The following is a 19632-nucleotide window of genomic DNA, read 5'->3' on the forward strand; positions in this document are numbered from 1 at the left end:
GGGCATAACAATGCCCCCTTCTTTTCAAAAAGACGATGCCTCAATGGCACGTGCTTTTTCATGGAACTTGTCGTAAGGCTTAGTGATCGTGGGTTAGATTCTGTACACATTCACACACACAAGCAACAGAGAAAGTTTACAGAGTGTTATCTCTTGCCAGGGTCTTTCTCTCTGCTCAGGCAGGCTTACGGGATATTTACTCCTCGCCATCGGCCTTCAAAGACACACCATTTATACTATGAATCTTGTGATCACTAAATTACAAGGCAAAGCGGAATCACTAATACGGTCCTCTCTCTTAAAAAAAAACTTAGTTTATGCATTCTAATTGGTTTTGAATTATCCGTGTTAAATTTTGAGTCAATCTATAATTGTATTTATATGTGCTATCTGGTAGGATGGAAGAGAAGGCCTTATGGCCTTAATCCTGTCAGATTAAATAAAATAAATTATAATTTTGTGTTGGTTCGGTTCGTTTCGGTTTGTTGCATGGCGTCGGCTGTAACAGTTTTCAGCCCTTGGTACAACAGTAGATTTTGGGTACTACACTTTCCCCTTTTACAGTTAAATTTCACATTATCAATTACTATTAAGTTATTATATATATATATATATATATATATATATATATATATATCACTCATTCTTGGTTCATTCGGGGCCCCGATATACACTCTTTTCTCCTCACACATACCGCATACTGCATACACACACGCACACATGTTTCATTATAATGTACTCCATTCCCAAATTAAATGTTTCTCTTAAACACTCAAGTCCTAACTCTGTGTTCTGTTGGAAGTCTTTTCGTGCATACAACACTTCCTAGTTGTTCTGCTGACACATGAAGTTGAGTTCCGTGCTGTGCAGTGATAATGTTCCAGCTGGCGCGTGACGTCACCTGTCCGTCGTGGCTCCTGTTGCTTACACTGCGGTTCACGTTTCGCCACCGAAGGATATCTTGAATTCTCGAAGCCTAGGGCACATACAGTACACAAGTTCAAGTACCACAATGATTAAATTAAGATAAAGTTTACGCACTCACAAAGGAGTTTTCAGTTACGACATCTCTAACTTCAATTTTCACATCAATTTTGCTTTCCTTTTTAATCATCACTTGAGATACGTTTGAATGTGACTATTTACATATCTGTGTTAGGCAGAGTAACCTTCAAAACTATATTAAATGCTATTATATCTCTGTGTCAAATTAATTCTAAGCTTAGTGACATCTTATCTCATTATTCAAAATGTTTCAAAATCTATATACATGTTACATAGCAGTTAACTCGAGCAACAAAATTATTTATGATACAGTTATTTCAAATTACACAAATACAAATAAATTTTACAAGTGCCATTTTCAGCTTTGGCATCTTCAGACGAGCTTTATGCTCTACTTAATATTATACAATATACTTAGAGTTTTTCCTGGAATGAGCGATATCACGTCGAAGGTCGCTCAGATCCGATGACACGGGCTTCCTCAGCTTCCTCTGGCTAGACAGTGCGGCTGAGAAGCTGAAAACATCGTTACATGTGGGGAACGGAGAGTGTAAATCTCGTCCCCATATTTCATTAGGTCACTTCCTTATGACAACAATCACACAATCTGCTATCAAATAGGTTAATAAATGTTTCTATTTCGCAATCCATAGCGAGGTGAAGTTGGTTGGTTTCTCTGTTCGACTGTTTCATTACTCACACTGGGAGCATTAACTGAGTTTGGGTCGAACTCGTGGTCTGGTTCAGTAGAACTCTGTGCCTGGGGAGGATCACGTAATCTCGCAAGAGGGATTTCGTCCTCTGACTCAAAGTCTTCATCTCTCCCTACACTATGTCTTAACTCGCTCAGTGGCATCTCATCTTCCGATGCCCACGCGTTTTCTGCCGCCGCTCCTGGCGTTTCACTAACTAGCTCTTCACCTTGGGGTTCGCTGTTCGATTCCGCTGTCAGGGGTCCTTCATAATTCTCCCAATAATGCGTGTACATACTTTCAGTATTACTTTCGGTAGGGTAACTTTCGTCATCCTGATCATCTACTCTACCAGGGCACAACTTTAACCTATTCACATGAACTACCTGTGTCCTACCGTCTCCGTATCGAATGCGGCAATTGACTTCATTTAGTCTTTCTACTATCTCAACGGGGCCTGTCCACGGTTTAGCTAGTTTCTTTGTTACTCCTTTTTTCAACACCGTGCTATGTATGAATACTTTGTCTCCTACTTCGAATGTTTGTAGTGTCACATTTCGTCTCTTGTACTGCCTCGCTTGCGTTGTCTTACTCTGCTTTAGTCGATCTCTAACCACTTTATAGGCCGTCTCTAGTTTCTTGGCTAGGCCAACTACAGGGTCGGATTCTATACTTTCTCTCGGAAATTTTGGACTGATATCGACTCGGAATGGCAGAGGCATTTCCCTGCCATACAAGAGAAAGAAAGGCGAGTAGCCGGCCACTGAGTGAGGTGTACTTCTATACGCCATTTGTACAATGGCTACCCATTTATCCCAGTCCCTTTGGTCTTTACGCACAAAGTGAGACATCATGGCCGTGAACGTTTGATGACTACGTTCAACTAGTCCATTCGCCATGGGGTGATACGGACTTGTCTATTTTCTTTATGCGTAGCAATTTGCAAACTTCCTTGAACAATGTGGACACAAAATTTCTGCCTTGATCAGTTAATACTTGTTTAGGGGTTCCATGACAAGCAATTATTTTCGTGACAATTTCCCTAGCTACAGTTTCTGCAGATTGGTCGGGTATCGGAATAGCTTCACTCCACTTCGTGAAGGCATCCATGAAAGTCAATAGATAGACGTTTCCGGAAGTGGTTTTTGGAAATGGACCAAGGATGTCCATGCTAACTAATTCAAAGGGTTTCACCACTTCACCGAACTCCTGAAGAGGGGCTACAGGGTGTTTTCCTGTTTTTCTTTCGCAATATGACATGCAATTCGCAACATAATTTTCCACGTCTGATCTCATACCTGGCCAATAGAAACGTCGACTTAAGTCATAGGTCCGCCTTTGACCTTGGTGTGCACCAATTGGTGAATCATGATATGTCATTAGTATTGTCGATCTCATTGGTTTAGGTACTACCAAACAAGGTTCACGGTCGTTTTGGATTCGAAACAAAACACCATTGTCATCTAATTTAAACTGATTTGTGCCATTCAACCATTGCGCGTATTGTGGTTCGGCAATCTGCAGATTTCGAACGGATTGAGGTCCCATCTCGTCGACCTTAACAAAGGGTACTTCATGAATTCTAGATAGAGCATCGGCGTTCTGATGTTTCTTTCCTGGTTTGTACTGAACCTGAAAATTAAATTCAGACAATCTGAGCGTCCATCGGAGCAGTCTCGAACTCTGCTCCTTGAGACTCATTAACCAACGAAGAGCTGCATGATCGGTCACTGCGGTGAACTCGTGACCGTATAGGTAACACCTAAAGTGCTTTGTAGCCCATACTAGAGCTAATAGCTCACGTTCTGTGGTAGAATAGTTCCTTTCAGATTTCTGTAGTACTCGTGAGGCATATGCAATTGGATGCTCTTCTCCTCCTATCTTCTGAGATAAAACGGCTCCTAGCGCAGTTCCTGGTGCGTCTGTCGCTAGTATAAATGGTTTACTGAAATCTGGATATTTCAGGATCGGTTCACTACACAGTGCTTCCTTTAACGTCCTAAATGCATTTTCCTGTGTTATGGTCCAAACAAATGTAGCGTCCTTTCTTGTGAGATCTGCAAGGGTTTAGCAATTTCAGCAAAGTTAGCGACATGTCTACGGTAATAGCCTACTAGACCAAGGAATGATCGTATTTGTTTTGCGTTTTTCGGAACTGGAAATGTTTTTACTGCTTGAGTTTTCTGTGAGTCGGGACGTACGCCTCTAGAGTCCACTACATGACCTAAGTACTCGATTTCGGGTACTGCAAAAGTACATTTTAGGGGATGTGCTTTCAGATTCGCGTCTCTTAAACGCTGCAAAATTTCTTTAAATCTCTGTGCGTGTTCCTCTATTGTTGAACTGTAGACAATGACGTCATCAATATAAACAAATGCTGATACGCCTTTTAAGCCTGCTAAAACTCCATCCATTAGTCTTTGAAACGTACTCGGGGCTCCTACTAGACCAAACGCCATTCGATTGTATTCAAACGTTCCCATGGATGTACCGAAAGCAGTTTTCTCTTTATCTTTTTCCTCAATTTCGACTTGCCAAAAGCCACTGAATAAATCAATTTTGCTGAAGTATTTAGTACCAGATAAACATTCAAGTGTTTCTACGATATTAGGGAGTGGATATGAATCGCCATGGGTAACAGAATTTAAATCTCTAAAATCAGTACAGAATTGCATTTGCTCGCTTCCATCAGGTGATTTCTTTGGGACTAGCACTATGGGTGCGCTCCACGGGCTGGCAGACGGTCTGATTATGTTCTTATCTAGCATATCCTGTAACATGTCCTTGACTACCTCTTTGTGCTTGTGCGGCAACCTATAGAGTTTTCTTGATCGGTAGGGCATCTCCTACATTAATCCTGTGTTTTACCTTACTGGTGCACCCTAATTCATTTTGTGTAGGATTCTGGAAAACATCTCTGTATTCGTGAAGAACTTCTCTTATTATTACTTGATCCGTTTCGCTCAAATGGTCTAAGCTGATAGATTCTACAATATTCTCTGAGTTTTCGCTTACTGCACTTACATCACGATGGGGACTTTTCGTCTGCTCTTATGGTGAGGCATCACTAATTGGGTACTCAATTTCTCCTAATATTCGTCTCTTATGTACTCTTATTTCTTCTCCCGTACAATTTATGACTTTCACAGGGACTAACTGACTCTCACTTGGCTCGATTTCATTAAGGGTTCTAGCAACAAATACACCATTTATTCCGAAGCTCGCCGGCTCGAGAATAATCGGAATTTTGTCTTCAAACGGCTTCGTATTTCTCTTATAGGAACCTACCCCTACCCAATGGTATTTCCATTGACTCGTCCTAAGAGCACTACTTCGCTTCTTGGCGGTATAATAGCTTCCTTGCTATTTCGAACAATCACGCCTCGGGATTTAGAGTTAGGATTTGGGTCTGTCCTAAGACATTTTGACTTTTCCCTCTCACTGTGTCCTACTTGATGCGACGGACTCAAATTCTGGGTCTGCTGCGCTCGAATCATTGACATATTTTGGGCAGTCGTCCCAACGTCAATTACGCCGATCTTTTCGTGACATGTGGATTCGTTTGTCAAATTTATAACCCAGCCTTCCTTCGTCTTCAACCTTTGGCTTCCTAAATCGAGGATACAACTATGTTTCTGTAGGAAATCTAAACCTAGCAATCCACCTACTTCCGGGCCTGCATTTATTGGACACTATAAACTATGCGGGATCCTTACCGCATTTGTAAATTCTAATTCGAGATCTTGGGTTCCCTTTACCTCAAGACTCTTCCCAGTAATACTAATCGCCCTTTTATCGGTATCACTAATCGGATTCCTTGCTGGTCCTGGTCGGACGATTGATACGGTTGCCCCTGTATCTACTAACCACTTAATTGCCTTCCCGTTTACCCTTGCTATGGCCAGGAGTCCTGCCACGCGTGAACCGGTAACGTGGGGAGTGCTAGCGGATGGTTTATGCATTGCCTTGACGTTACGGGGTTTGGAGCCAAGGCATCCCCGTTTCCCTGGTTTGGTCTATCATATCTATTACGAAAACACTCTTACTATATGACCCCTTCTTCTGCAAGAATAACACACTATATTATCCCTGCGAAATCCATATGCAGCACCTCTATTTCTATTGGTGTGTTGGTAGTGACTGCTGCTCTCAGCGTCTCTGCGCTGCTGGTGACGCGGGGCGGAAAGTGACTTTTCCTCACGGGAATCTTCAGTCATGTGCCCGTTGAGCTGACATTTGTGACGGAATTTATGTTCTGTTACTACGAATACATCGCGATGACTTGTTTCCTGTCTCGCTTCGTCCGTCGCGGTGACTGCTAACTCTACAGCGTCTTTCATATTCTTCGGCCTTCCTAACCGAACATATTTGCCTATTTCACCTCTTAACCCTGCTACGTATGCGGCAAACAATCTACGTTCCGCCTCTTCTATGAGGATACGTCGTTCTAACGGGTCCCTCGTCTCTTAAGGTTTTTAAGCTGAGAGCTTTAACCCTATCCGCAAATGCTTCTGGACTTTCCTTTTCCTTTTGTGTGGCTGTTTGTAGCTCTACATAATAGAAATTATCAGGCATTTTCCCCCTAAATCTCCCCTCAAACGCGGCTCTAATGTCTGCGAAGTTGGCGCCATCTTGAGTAAGATCCGGTCTACTTTGCAAAAAGTCGAATGCTGGTCCTGCTAATTTAAGTGAGTATGTATTTCTTATCTTCGTCACTTAAATTTCCTAATCGCGCAGCGGCGTCAATATTGTTGAAACATTCATAAACCGGTAAGCTGTCTGGTAAGCCTGTCCATTCTTTCAACGCGGTAGCTGGAGATAGATCTTTAGTTCTCCGCTGTGTTCGCAAAGCCTCTACTTCGCTTTGTAATCTAACAATGGTGTTTTCGAAATTGTGCGCCATTTTGTTTTACTAGAGAGAATCAGTCAGTAACCGCCACACGCAAATTGTTACCAATGGGATTGGGCCAGCAAACGATCTGAAGCGTAAGAATACTTTCGTTGTAGGCAGTGATTTTACCATACGCCCGACAAGACTATACCGCTGGCTAAGCATCCAAGACCGTGTATTCCGCTGACTCTGTTCCTGTTTCAAATGTAATACCCAAAAGGAAATCATGCTACAGGGCGTTCTTTAGCCCTGGGGCATAACACATACACTAGCAAATTGAATGTTTGGGAATTTAGCTGTTATGTTATAAAGTCTTGGACCGAAGTTGCTACTCTGATTACATGCTACAGTTGTGGTACATTTAGGCTCTGTCAAGCATATGTTGTCTGATCTTTTGGTTTTATATTTATGTGAATATAAATGAAATATATTTCCGTTTTTAAGTACGAAATTCAATAAGACATTGTTATAAATTTGATAGATATCAAATACTTTAAATACAGCAATTAACTATACACATGAATGTCGTTTTCTTTTAAGAGAACTACTAGATTTAATGAATTCAGAATTCGGAATATCCTAAAAATTAGTGACAACTTATGATTATCAACAGTAATCTCACTAGAGGTTTTGATTTATCCAGAGAAAATCAAAACTCGAGTGGGATTTAATTGACTATTACACGATTAGAAGAAAGTATATAAAGATTAGAAGTAACAAAGTACTCCAATAAAATAAAATATTAATTGACTTACGAAAATACAACTGTCTTCAAATGTATTATTGTACCATTGTATTCCGCTAGATGGCAATAGTGTGTTATGATTAGCTGTTTTCTTGTTATCTTTTGTGCCAACTATGGAATCTTCATTGAACTCTGTGGACGGTTACTAGTCAAGAAGACTTTGTTGATTCAGTTTCATTTTTATTAAAACCTTTGCATTCCACTTCAATTATCCCGATCCCAGTAATCAACGTCACTTGACATGATTTTCAATAAATCTTAGTATTAAACAATCTCTGATACGTAACTATCCAAAATATCATAGAGCAGAAGCTATAACATTAACCTAAATAATATAAACAAGTGTTTGAAAAGTTATAAATAGGAATGATGATATAAACAAGAAACGTTTTAATTAAGGATGATGAAATAAAAAATAAACATGAATAATTTTAAAAGGAACAATTATTGAAAGTACAATTTTCAAATTTGAATGTCTTAGTGGTTGGTGGTTCAGTTGATGTTATATTGGACGTGGGCGTAAAAGAAATGAAATCGTTGATGTACAGCTGTCAAAAAAAAAAGTGGCCGCACTCGTGAACAGCGAATATTTTCAAAGTCCACTTCGGCTCGCGGCAATGTTACACGATGCACGTGCTTGTACAAGGAGTTCCGGAACTATGAAAGTGTTCCATATCTGCGCCTCGTAGACCAGCGGTAGAGTGCTTGTTTAATGATTCAAAGGTCGTGGGTTCGGGCCTTCAAGTTTTCATTTTATTTTTTAATCGTTCTTCAGCGATGTAAATGAAATTCAAATTATCATTTATATCCAGTTATCGTTCTTTATGGATATCACGTTATTTATATTTTGTTATCGTTCTTTAGAGATATGAATAAAATTCAGGTCATCATTTGTATTCTGTTATCGTATTATAACGATATGAATAATAATTATTATTGTATCTCCAATGGGGGTTAGCCCTATTTTACATATGTATGTTAGGGCTATAGTTTTATACACAAAAACATAAGCATAAAGAGAAATGGAAAAGAAAATTAAATTAGCTTACGCGATTTAAACAAAACAAACAATCCGTAAATTAGGCATTGCGATTGCAAAACAAATATCGGGTATCAATTTGAAACATACAAAAACCTTAAAACACATACGTAACACTTCTATAACACAAATATGCAGCTTTCCGTACCATACATCATAAATTAATACACAATAGTCACACAAACACAATCAAACTATAATTACGACATTGCGACGACATCAAGCATCCCATAACTGACTCGCATACAGAACAAATCAAGCATCCGTTACATCACATACACTTCAACATAGTAACCACACTTTTAAAAGTTACAAATTTGGCTCCAAGAAGAATAAATAGGACAGATACTAATTACTATTCTTCTACAATTTCTTAAATACATCTGTAATAAATCTGAAATTCCGATATGAATAATATTCACGTTTTTTATATTGTTATCGTTCTTTAGCGATTTAAATAATATTCAAGTTATTTATATTGTTATTGTTCTTTCGCAATATATTAATTAAATAAACCGATATTTATCATTTATATTCTGTTATCGTTCTTTAGTGATACTGTATAAATAATATTAAAGTTATTTATATTGTAATCGTTCTTTATAGATATAAATAACAAATTTAATATTAGGTTTGGAAAAATTCAGTTGCATAATGCTGGTATTAGTTTTTCTTTTTGTATTATTACATTATACTATCTTGAACCACAGTAAAATGAAAAGGAGTAACGAGGAATTGAACCTGAGACGTTGACATCTAAATTCCGACGTTCGTCCGCTGAGCTACGAGGGCAAAAGTGTGGAAACATTTTCGGAAAAATTGGCCCAATCACAATCTAAGATTTTCTGATGATTCGTAGAAGCTAGTCCAGGATGCGCGGGGCAAAGGCTAATTGAGATTTGCCGGTCTCTGATCGGGTCAAACATCATGATAGAATTAATATTTAACCCTTGCCGTGAAATTGAACAAGTCAATCTCCAGTGCAGGTTCACATCACAAGTCTCGCTGCTACCCAAGAATATGCTGGTGGCCTCATGTTGTTGATTAAAATGGAAATAAAATAGTATATTTTCTTGTGGCTTCTTATTTTTCTTTAGCTTAAGATTATTGAATTTCTTTTGAAATTTGCAGAAGTGATTATGAAAATGGTAACAAGATTAAATAAAAGCGGATATATAAAATAATGTCAAGTAACAAAGAAAGAGATACTTAAAAAAATAGTATCTTGAACATTTCAACAGCAGTTAATGCATATCTTGTTACATAAACCATTCTTTAGAGAGTTGAGAATTTCTAACTTATTTTCTGTTTCAATTTTTCATAATCCATGTTCAGCTCAACATTAAGAGCTGAACGTAAAATAAAATGTGCATTAGTTAAGTAGCCTACTATCATCTGTAAATAATATGTTTTTGCAAATAGGTACTTTAACATAAGAATAAGCACATGAAAGTGTTACTTCCTTTGATGTAAAAAAATAAATATAAAAAATAAACATTCTGTGGGTGATAGTCAATACAGAGCCAAGACATATCAGCTGACTGCTGGCCTCACATTCACATGCCTCAACAGAAGTGAACGATGATCCAACTAGCACAGGGGTAAATGTGTGGTTTAACTCAATGATCCCTTCAGCCATTAAAGATGGCTCGTGGAATTAGATTTTGCTACCTAGTGTAGCTACCCAAATTCATCACGTTGGGTGGGCACTGGTCCCATACATTGACAATTCATGAGAAATTTTCTCTCCCATAAATGCTCGAATCAGTGTTCATCCCGTAACACTAATCCAAGACATGATGCCTTAAGGGCCCCACACATGCTCAGGCAGCCTGTTCAGTTGGCTTGAACAGTCCAAGCCTGTGTAGATAAATGGAAGCAACCACATGTACAGACCAAAAATACGATTTCCTGAGTTCGGATTTAGTTGCCGTTCAGATCATGTCTGGGAAAATGAATTTCGACGAAATATTATTGAGTGCAGTTTCTGTGGTGGTGTGTGCTAATGTAATTAAGGAAAATAATTGATTTTTTTTACTACGCTTTTCTTGTTAGCTTCAGTATCTTTTTCCCTTAACTTCTCAGCCAATTTTTCATAAGCCAATAGTGTTTTTTATTTTTATCACAATATTCCTTCGACTTTACTTTCCATAAAGACGGATTTGCTTTGTACATTTCGATAAAATCTTCTAAGAAGGGATCACTGTTCTTATTGCGCTCTATGTTGACTCAAGTAGGAACACGCTCGAACTGAAAGAATGGCCTGAATAAGCCCACACACGCTCAGTTTTCGAGAGGTCTGCAAAGACCAATTTCTGTCAGCACCAGAATTCAATCCGGTCAGACAAGTGATCTCCTGCAACCTGTACAGTTGAACTGTAGCATATGCAGATGCTATAGTTAGTTCTGTTATGGATATAGTGGAGCCAAACTCTTGTTCTAAGGCTGCATTCAATCATAGGTTCAAATCCTACTTGACCTGATTAACCTGGTGATTTTCCCCAGTGGCAAGGGGAATGTAAGGTAATCCTTGGACTCAACTCGCTAAAATACAATCCTGCTATCCCAATTGCATTGATGTTAACTAATCAAGCTCTTGATATACCATCATCAAATAACCAATTGAATAATAATAATAATAATAATAATAATAATAATAATAATAATAATAATAATAATAATAATAATAATAATAATAATAATAAAATATTATTTTCATATCACAGTCATCTTCAAAATAGCACATTTTGTGATAATGGTATGTTAATTTTTCCTTTCAGACTCGGGACGTTCAACAATGCGTGACAATATGGATGTAGATAGCGACAAGTCTCTGCAAGAAGAACTTATACAGGTGAACTTAGGTCAAATGGGAACACTGGAGACAGATAATCAATCAAGGCAACTGCAGGTTTGTTTTATTTTAAAACTGACTTTTCAACATTAAACTGATGTGCTGGTCCAATGTGTAGACAGGGTGGGGGCTCACTGGACTGAAGCCTTCCCCCACTTTTCAAGAAATATTTTTAAATTATATGAGATTTAAAGCACGTAGAAACAATCCACCATTGGTATTTCGAGTGTGGCACAGAGAAAAATATTGTTTCACTGTTTCTACTGACAGTGACCAATATTTCGAATAACAAATTCTTTATATTTCTGCTGACAAGGCGTTTTAAATTGATCGATGATTTTCAAATAAATTATGAAGCTACTGTTGTCAACACAATAACCAGATTAAGTAATAATGTATTTAGTGTCGAAGTCTTCACTCTGCAATGACGAAGAATGGATTTTGCTTTATAATATTTGGGGAGTCTAATGAATTTTAAATTTCATAGTGTTAAACAATAAAATTATTGTGTTTTAAATATGTTTCATGTACTGTAAGCTATGGACAAATTTACTAAATGATATTCCCAAAACTTGTACCTCTCTCCCATCTTAAATTTCTAGCTACGCCATTGCGCTGGTCCATTTTTAAGGTGAAAATTTTAAATGTAGCATTATAACGCAACATATCTACAACCTGACAAACATAAATTAATATTCATTAGCAATGGATAGCCGAACAAATTTCAGGTCATCGAGTTTAACAGCACTAATTTCCATATTGCCAGAGTTTAACTACAACAAAATGCCCTCCAGTTTACATCTGTTCCATTATGCAATAGATTATAGCACTTTACTTAACGAGCTTTCAAAATACAGACAATGTTAGCAGTCAAAGAAATTTTATGCGGGAGAAGTGGATAAATGAAAAGGGAAGGAAAATCAAATCAATCTATTCAAATAAAATTTGCCCACTACTCTTCACCCATCACGTTTACCTTTATCTACCATGGATTAAACAGTAGTCTTTTCGTGAGAAGCTATCTGCTCACTGAACATTGGTGGGGCTGTTCAGTATCTCTTATAGCAGGAGTTCTCAAACTTTCTGAGACTTCGCCACCCTTCACATTTCAGATTTTCCATGCGACATTCTTGTACCCAAAATTAAAAAAAAATGCCCAAATTAAATTTGGTGGTGTTTTTTTTAAAGAAAATAGTCACTTAGCCTATCTTACCAGCTTGTAAAAATACAAAATTGGAATAAAATAAATATCTACAGGTAGTGAAAACTTGCATGTTATGTTTCACTATACATTATAAATTACTTTAGTTTTACCTTATAGACCCAAACAGAGACTGGCGACACACCAGAGCATCGCAATGCACAGCTTGAGAATCTGTCTTATAGAGTAATTATTAATTAAACACACATTAATTTTTTTCAAGATTGTTTGCTTCTATTGCAGCTCAGTCATTTAAAAGATAACTATACAGGCCTAAAGTATATCTTCCTTCATGAATTTAGTCCTAGAATCTGTTCTGATACATGTGTGGGACCATTAAGAGAACAATAGGACATAATTCAAGGAAAGCAACATAACCAACATTATATGAAACAATGCCATTACTTTGTCCAATGTACGGTAACGAAACCTTGCCCACCAGAAGAATGGATGAAAGGCAACTGGCGTCACTGAAGAAGTAGATTTTTAAGAAATGTAGCAGGTTATACAACGTTAGATAAGAAATTAAATATTTACATGAGAATAGTCTTAAATATCAAGCGGCAGTATAAAGAAATAAAATAAAGGAATCTATATTGGTTTCATTATGTTAAAAAAAGGGCACCAAAAAGAATCCCCACACTAATAATGGACTACCAACCTAGTGAAAGACTATGGATAAGATGGAGAAGCTTTGAAGAAAGAATGTGCTGATAAGAGCTCAATTCCTGAAATTGATTATCTTGATGATACTGATGATGACGACAATGGCAAAATAGTAGTAACTAAAAGTTTTGAAGATGAAATACTTTAAAGAGTATGTTTAAGTTAAACGCTGTGCACAAAAGATTCAGTAGGTGGGATATTAAAGTTTCTACTGGAGAAAAAAAAAAAAAGAAGAGAATAGCATTTCACGTGAAGCAACAACATATGGTCTAAAATATTAATATAACTTAAAATAACAGACAGATGGCGTGCTACAAACATTCCCTCAGAACTTTCACATTAAAGTCTCTGTATGTTTACTACAAAACTTATTAAACCTCTCTACTGACAGTGCTTAAGCAATAAAGAAAAGTGAATGCCAAGTAAGTGGACGATTAGAACTGTAAATAAATTACTGTGTATTTATGAAGTTTAGGTTATACATATTCACAGAACTAAATAATAGGCATGTTTTAATTTTTAAACGTGTTCTAATGACAATTTTACTTCTTTCACAGGTGGACGAGTTAGATTGCAGCACTAAAACCCCAATTTTTGGAAGAAGACTTATCTCACCAGGGAACACAATAGAAGTACCCCTGAGTCCAGTTACATCCAGAGAACTTGAACCTACTGGTGCACCAGACAGAACCTACAAGATTGTATTTGCCGGAGATGCTGCTGTTGGAAAAAGTTGTTTCATTTTCCGCTTCTGCAAGGGTGTCTTCATTAATAACCTTGAATCCACACTAGGTCAGTTTAAATTTCGCCACTTCCTCTTCCTATAAGGGTAGAATATATACCAAGAATGTGTTTAAAATTAATCTTTCCTATTACTTGAAGAAATATAGCCTACATTATGAAACTCTCTTATGGTTCTTTCATAATTTTTTTCCATTGGGAATTTTACAGTATATGTAAATCACTTTAAGAAAATACAACTGAACCCCATGCAGAGCCGTGCATAGTGGGAGTGCTGCTTTTTAAAGTACAGGATCTGCACTCACACTAACCTAAAACATTCCTTGTTGACAGCAGATTCTGACAATTAAAACAAAAATATACAACAAACCCTATTGTGAACCAAGTCACTTTTCTACTCTGTCAGAATATATTTAAACTTCTTTACAAAGTTTAACAATCAAAATTTGCCTATCACTTGCCAACATGGAAACTTCAAATTATCGGTGCCTATTTGTTACTGAACTTGTCCATAATCGAACATCTACAGTTATGTTTTTGATCTATAATAGTAGAGATCAGTCAGTCTCGGCTTTTTAAAGACTAAAATAATATAAAAACGTCAATTTCTTCTCCTTTCCCATGTAACAGTTGCTTTCTCGATAACTTTTTCTCCTTAATTCAAATAGCACATTTCCATCTCCCCTGTATTCTATTAGATAGAATTTTATTCACTCATTACTATCCTAATTTGTCCCAATATTTTAAAGCGTGTCTTTATTTTGACAAGTTAAGAACTGCCTCACTTATGCCACTGACTTTCCAATTAACTATCATAATATTTACTTTCAAGTATTAATGACAAAACGATAATTTAAATATATTTAAACTTAACATTATAAAATATCAATTAAAGTTACAATAATTCACATTTAATCAAAGTAATATACAGAGTGAATCTTAAGCAATGTCATTGATTTAAGGGGGTTATTCTTTGAGATATTTCGAACAAAAAATGTTTAATACAATTTTGCTCGAGTTGCTTCCTTTTCGAGATAAAAATTGTTTCATATGATAAATTTCATAGCATGTTTTGAGAAAACCATTGATCGAATTCCCAATATGCTCTGTCAGTTTAGGAGAGCAGTGTATTATGATAATAAATGACTGAAAAAATTTTAGTTTTGTCTTTTAAATGTGAAAAAAATTTGATACGAACAAATGTAAATTTTCATTGATTAAAGTTCTCGTTAACACTTTGTTAAAAACATAAAATTTACTCTGTCACACGTTAAAAGTGTTAAAATTGTTAAAAAGGTATTTATCAAATCATCCCATACAACATAAACATGCAGCTTTCCGTACAATGACACACAGATTAATTAATATACCAATGAACAATGACAACTACACTGAAGAATTAAACACAATAAAATATATAGCACAAGACAATGGATACAACCCTAATATTAAAGTTATTTATATTGTAATCTTTCTTTAGCGATATAAATAACAAATTTAATATTAGGTTTGGAAAAATCCAGTTGCATAATACTGGTATTAGTTTTTCTTTTTGTATTATTACATTATACTATCTTCAACCACAATAAAATGAAAAGGAGTAACGAGGAATTGAACATGAGACGTTGACATCTAAATTCCGACGTTCGTCCGCTGAGCTACGAGGGCAAAAGTGTGGAAACATTTTCGGAGAAATTGGCCCAATCACAATCTAAGATTTTCTGATGGTTCGTAGAAGCTAGTCCAGGATGCGGGGGGCAAAGGCTAATTGAGATTTCCCGGTCTCCGACCGGGTCAAACATCCTGATAGAACTAATATTTAACCCTTGCCGTGACTTTCGGTGAAGTCCGGAGGGCCCAATTAGTCAAATCCACTCTCCTCATCTCCACGCTTGGGACCCTGGAATTTAATAAGATGCGAAAGAGATAGTGGTGTGCGGAAAGCAACGGGATGTTACCGCATTTAGGCCTATCCTTCCCAAGAAGACTGCAAACATGAACAAAGGAAGCTTTTAACAGAAGAAGGATCTTCTGCGGGTCTATGGAAAAAGAACCAAGAAAGAGACTAGTGAAGTACTTTGTGTGGAGTGTGGCATTGTATGGGGAAGGAACATGGACATTACGACGAAATGAAGTGAAACGAATTGAAGCATTTGAAATGTGGATGTGGAGAAGAACGGTGCGTGTGAAGTGGACAGACAGAATAAGAAATAAAATTGTGTTTGAAAAAGTGAGTGAAGAAAGAATGATGCTGAAACTGATTAGAAAGAGAAAAAGGAATTGGTTGGGTCTCTGGTTGAAAAGAATAATAGACGACATTAGGATATGTGGATCATATGCGGAGACTAAGAGGAAGGCAGGAAATAGGAAAGATTGGAGATTGCTGGGTTTGCAATGAAAGACCTGCCCACGGACAGAACATTTATGTATGTATGTTCAGAATGCCTGGAATATCGTGTCTAAGAACAGTCGATATTTGCAAAGACTAGTCAATTCCATGCCCACTCGACTGCAAGATGATCGAGATAAGAGGAAGATAGACTAAATATTGAATTGTGGCTTTTTGTTTTGTTTTTTGAACGCTTAATTGTTTGAATGTTTTAAGGCCGACGCCAGTAAATTTGTTATGTTTATGCCACGAAAGATATTTTATTCAGAATAAAATCTTTTTTCTTTCCATTTGCAGCCACAATATCATAATGATAATGATAAAGTCATGGCATAATATAGCATTGAACCTGATGTTAATTACTAAAATAATCGTAAAAGACAAAGGAGCCATTATGTACAGTTTCTCTCTCTCAAAAACAGAACAAAAAAGAACATAAAAAGCACGAGGATGTAGTCGAACGCAGGACCTCATGAATAAGAGGCCTGAACGCTACAATTACGCTGTCGAATACCACATAGTATACTTTAATTATAACTTCAGATATCAGGCAACGTGGTCCAACATGTAACAGCGCCTGTCTCCGAATTGTAGCGAAGATACCCGAAGGGAACTTTGTTTCAGGAGAGCGACCACTTTTTCTTTTGACAGCTGTACAAAAGAGTGTAGAATGAGTACAGAACTTCACAATATTGAACTTGATACTCCTTATTCTGTCCTACTAACATGGCTACTCAAAATCTTCATTACACAAATGCTGTAAAGTATAATCGTCGTCTCAAAAAGAATGCCGGATTTAATAATGACTGACTTTATATTGAACACTGTCTTCTTCTTACAGCCTAGCCGCTTCAACAGGGCAACAACAGTGGCTTCCCCACCATGGTAAGAATTCAATCTTTTCTTATCACCTCTTGTAGAGGAGAAGGTCCAAGAATGGGCTATGGTCTAAAAACGGGCTAGGGTGGCTTTTGGCACTGTATGAGGCTGCACTCTGGAAGTGAATATGGGAATTGGTTTCTCTGAAGGTCACAAAGAGCTGTCCTACTAACATGGCTACTCAAAATCTTCATTACACAAATGCTGTACAGTATAATCGTCGTCTCAACAAGAATGCCGGATTTAATAATGACTGACTTTATATTGAACACTTCTTCTTACAGCCTAGCCGCTTCAACAGGGCAACAACAGTGGCTTCCCCACCATGGTAAGAATTCAATCTTTTCTTATCACCTCTTGTAGAGGAGAAGGTCCAAGAATGGGCTATGGTCTAAAAACAGGCTAGGGTGGCTTTTGGCACTGTATTATGCTGCACTCTGGAAGTGAATATGGGAATTGGTTTCTCTGAAGGTCACAAGGAGCTGTCCTACTAACATGGCTACTCAAAATCTTCATTACACAAATGCTGTACAGTATAATCGTCGTCTCAACAAGAATGCCGGATTTAATAATGACTGACTTTATATTGAACACTCTTCTTCTTACAGCCTAGCCGCTTCAACAGGGCAACAACAGTGGCTTCCCCACCATGGTAAGAATTCAATCTTTTCTTATCACCTCTTGTAGAGGAGAAGGTCCAAGAATGGGCTATGGTCTAAAAACGGGCTATGGTGGCTTTTAGCACTGTATGATGCTGCACTCTGGAAGTGAATATGGGAATTGGTTCCTCTGAAGGTCACAAAGAGGGGTTGTTGCCGATTCCAGCCCGCTAGACAAGAGAAATTGTGTAGGATGTGTTAAATTGTTGCTTGTGGCTCCGGCTGCTACTAGAATTTTCACCAGTAAGTCTTTGTCATTTTTTGCCCATGTTCAGACCACATTTTTTTAATAGACAGAAAGACTTAAAATCGGTTTGAATTTTCAGGATGCCACGATCAAAGCCAAAATATGTACCAAAAGGTACTAGAAAATTATGGGAAGCTGAGGACATGGAGAAAGCAATAGTTGCAGTGAGGGAGAGGAAGATGGGAACTCTAAAAGCATCGAAATATGTCCATGTTCCTCGCACAACGTTACAAACGTTGTCTAAAAAGACATCAGTCAATCCTGCCGATGCTGCGAGAACAAAATTAGGACGAAAGCCCTTTCTTGGAGAGGAACTGGAGAAAGTTCTGGTAGCTTATCTACTTGCTATGGAAGAAAGATTTTTTGGGTGCACTCTTGGTGATCTGAGGAGAATGGCTTTTCAGATTGCGTTAAAGAACAATCTGTCTCACCCTTTCGTATCAGGTGAAGCAGGAAGATCTTGGGTAGATCTTTTTTTGCAACGCCATAAGAATGCTCTCTCTCTTCGGAAACCATGCGGCACCTCATTTGCCCGAGCATTAGGGTTTAATAGGGAGAATGTAGGAAGATTTTTTGATCTTCTGTTAGAAGCCTACAATAAACATAATTATCCGGAGGACCGGGTATACATCGTGGACGAAACAGGCCTGACAATAGTCCAAAGCAAAATAACGTATGTCATTGGAAGAAAAGGAAAGAGGCTAGTAGGAGCTTTGACTTCAGCGGAAAGGGGTGCTACAATCACCGTCATTGTCTGCACGAGTGCCAGTGGACAATTTGTACCACCAGCAGTGATTTTCCCCAGGAAGAACATGTCAGATCAGCTCATGAGAGGAAGTCCACCGGGAGCCATTGGTTTTGCCCACCCATCTGGGTGGGTACAAAGTAATATTTTTACACAGTGGCTCATCCACTTCATTGAGAAAGTTGCCCCAAAAGAAGAATCTCCAGTACTCCTTATACTGGATGGCCATTACAGTCATGTTCGAAACTTGGATGTCATTGATATGGCACGAGCTAATCATATCACAATAATATCCCTTCCGCCTCACTCAAGCCATAAAATGCAGCCCCTTGACAAAACATTCATGGGGCCCTTTGAAGAATTATTACAGCGAGGAAATAAGGTTGTGGCTGCGTAAAAACCAAAGACCTGTCACAGCCTACGACATCATGGAACTCTTTGGAAAGGCATATCTGAAGGTTCAGACTGGGGAAATTGCCGTCAATGGTTTCAAGGAGACAGGAATCTGTCCACCAAACAGAAACATATTTTCTGAGGCAGACTTCCTAGCAGCTGTAGCGGAATCAGGGAAGACGTGCAGTGAAGATGGCAACATGTCAGCATCTCTACAACAATCTGTACCGCAGCCATCGACTTCGTCTCAACAGCTAGCTTCTATCTCGCCTCCTGTTGATAAGTCAGATCAGCCCGGGACACCCAGTCAACTTCCTGGACCATCAACGGCTACTCTAGTGAGCCCTTTTGATATATCACCGCTTCCTGTGGCATCAAAAAAGGCGAGTAATCGTGGGGCAAAGAGTGCGGGTTCTTGCCTTATAACTGGAACCCCATACAAACCTGGGCTTTCAGAATCACTGCATAAAACTACTGCCAGACTTC

General features: G+C 38.0%; 1 protein-coding gene and 1 long non-coding RNA gene across 5 annotated transcripts in view; one reads left to right on the top strand and one right to left on the bottom strand.

The window, feature by feature from the left end:
• LOC138707505 (acidic proline-rich protein HP43A-like) overlaps positions 1-19632 on the bottom strand; it is a 308063-nt gene that overhangs the window by 134918 nt on the left and 153513 nt on the right. The gene's annotated exons all lie outside the window — the stretch shown is intronic.
• Positions 11151-13942, top strand: LOC138707502 (uncharacterized). Its single transcript, XR_011334244.1, has 2 exons — positions 11151-11283; positions 13651-13942. It is a non-coding gene; the product is annotated as an uncharacterized lncRNA (long non-coding RNA).

This window comes from Periplaneta americana, chromosome 10 (genome assembly GCF_040183065.1).
Source record: "Periplaneta americana isolate PAMFEO1 chromosome 10, P.americana_PAMFEO1_priV1, whole genome shotgun sequence".
Taxonomy (NCBI): Eukaryota; Metazoa; Arthropoda; class Insecta; order Blattodea; family Blattidae; genus Periplaneta; species Periplaneta americana.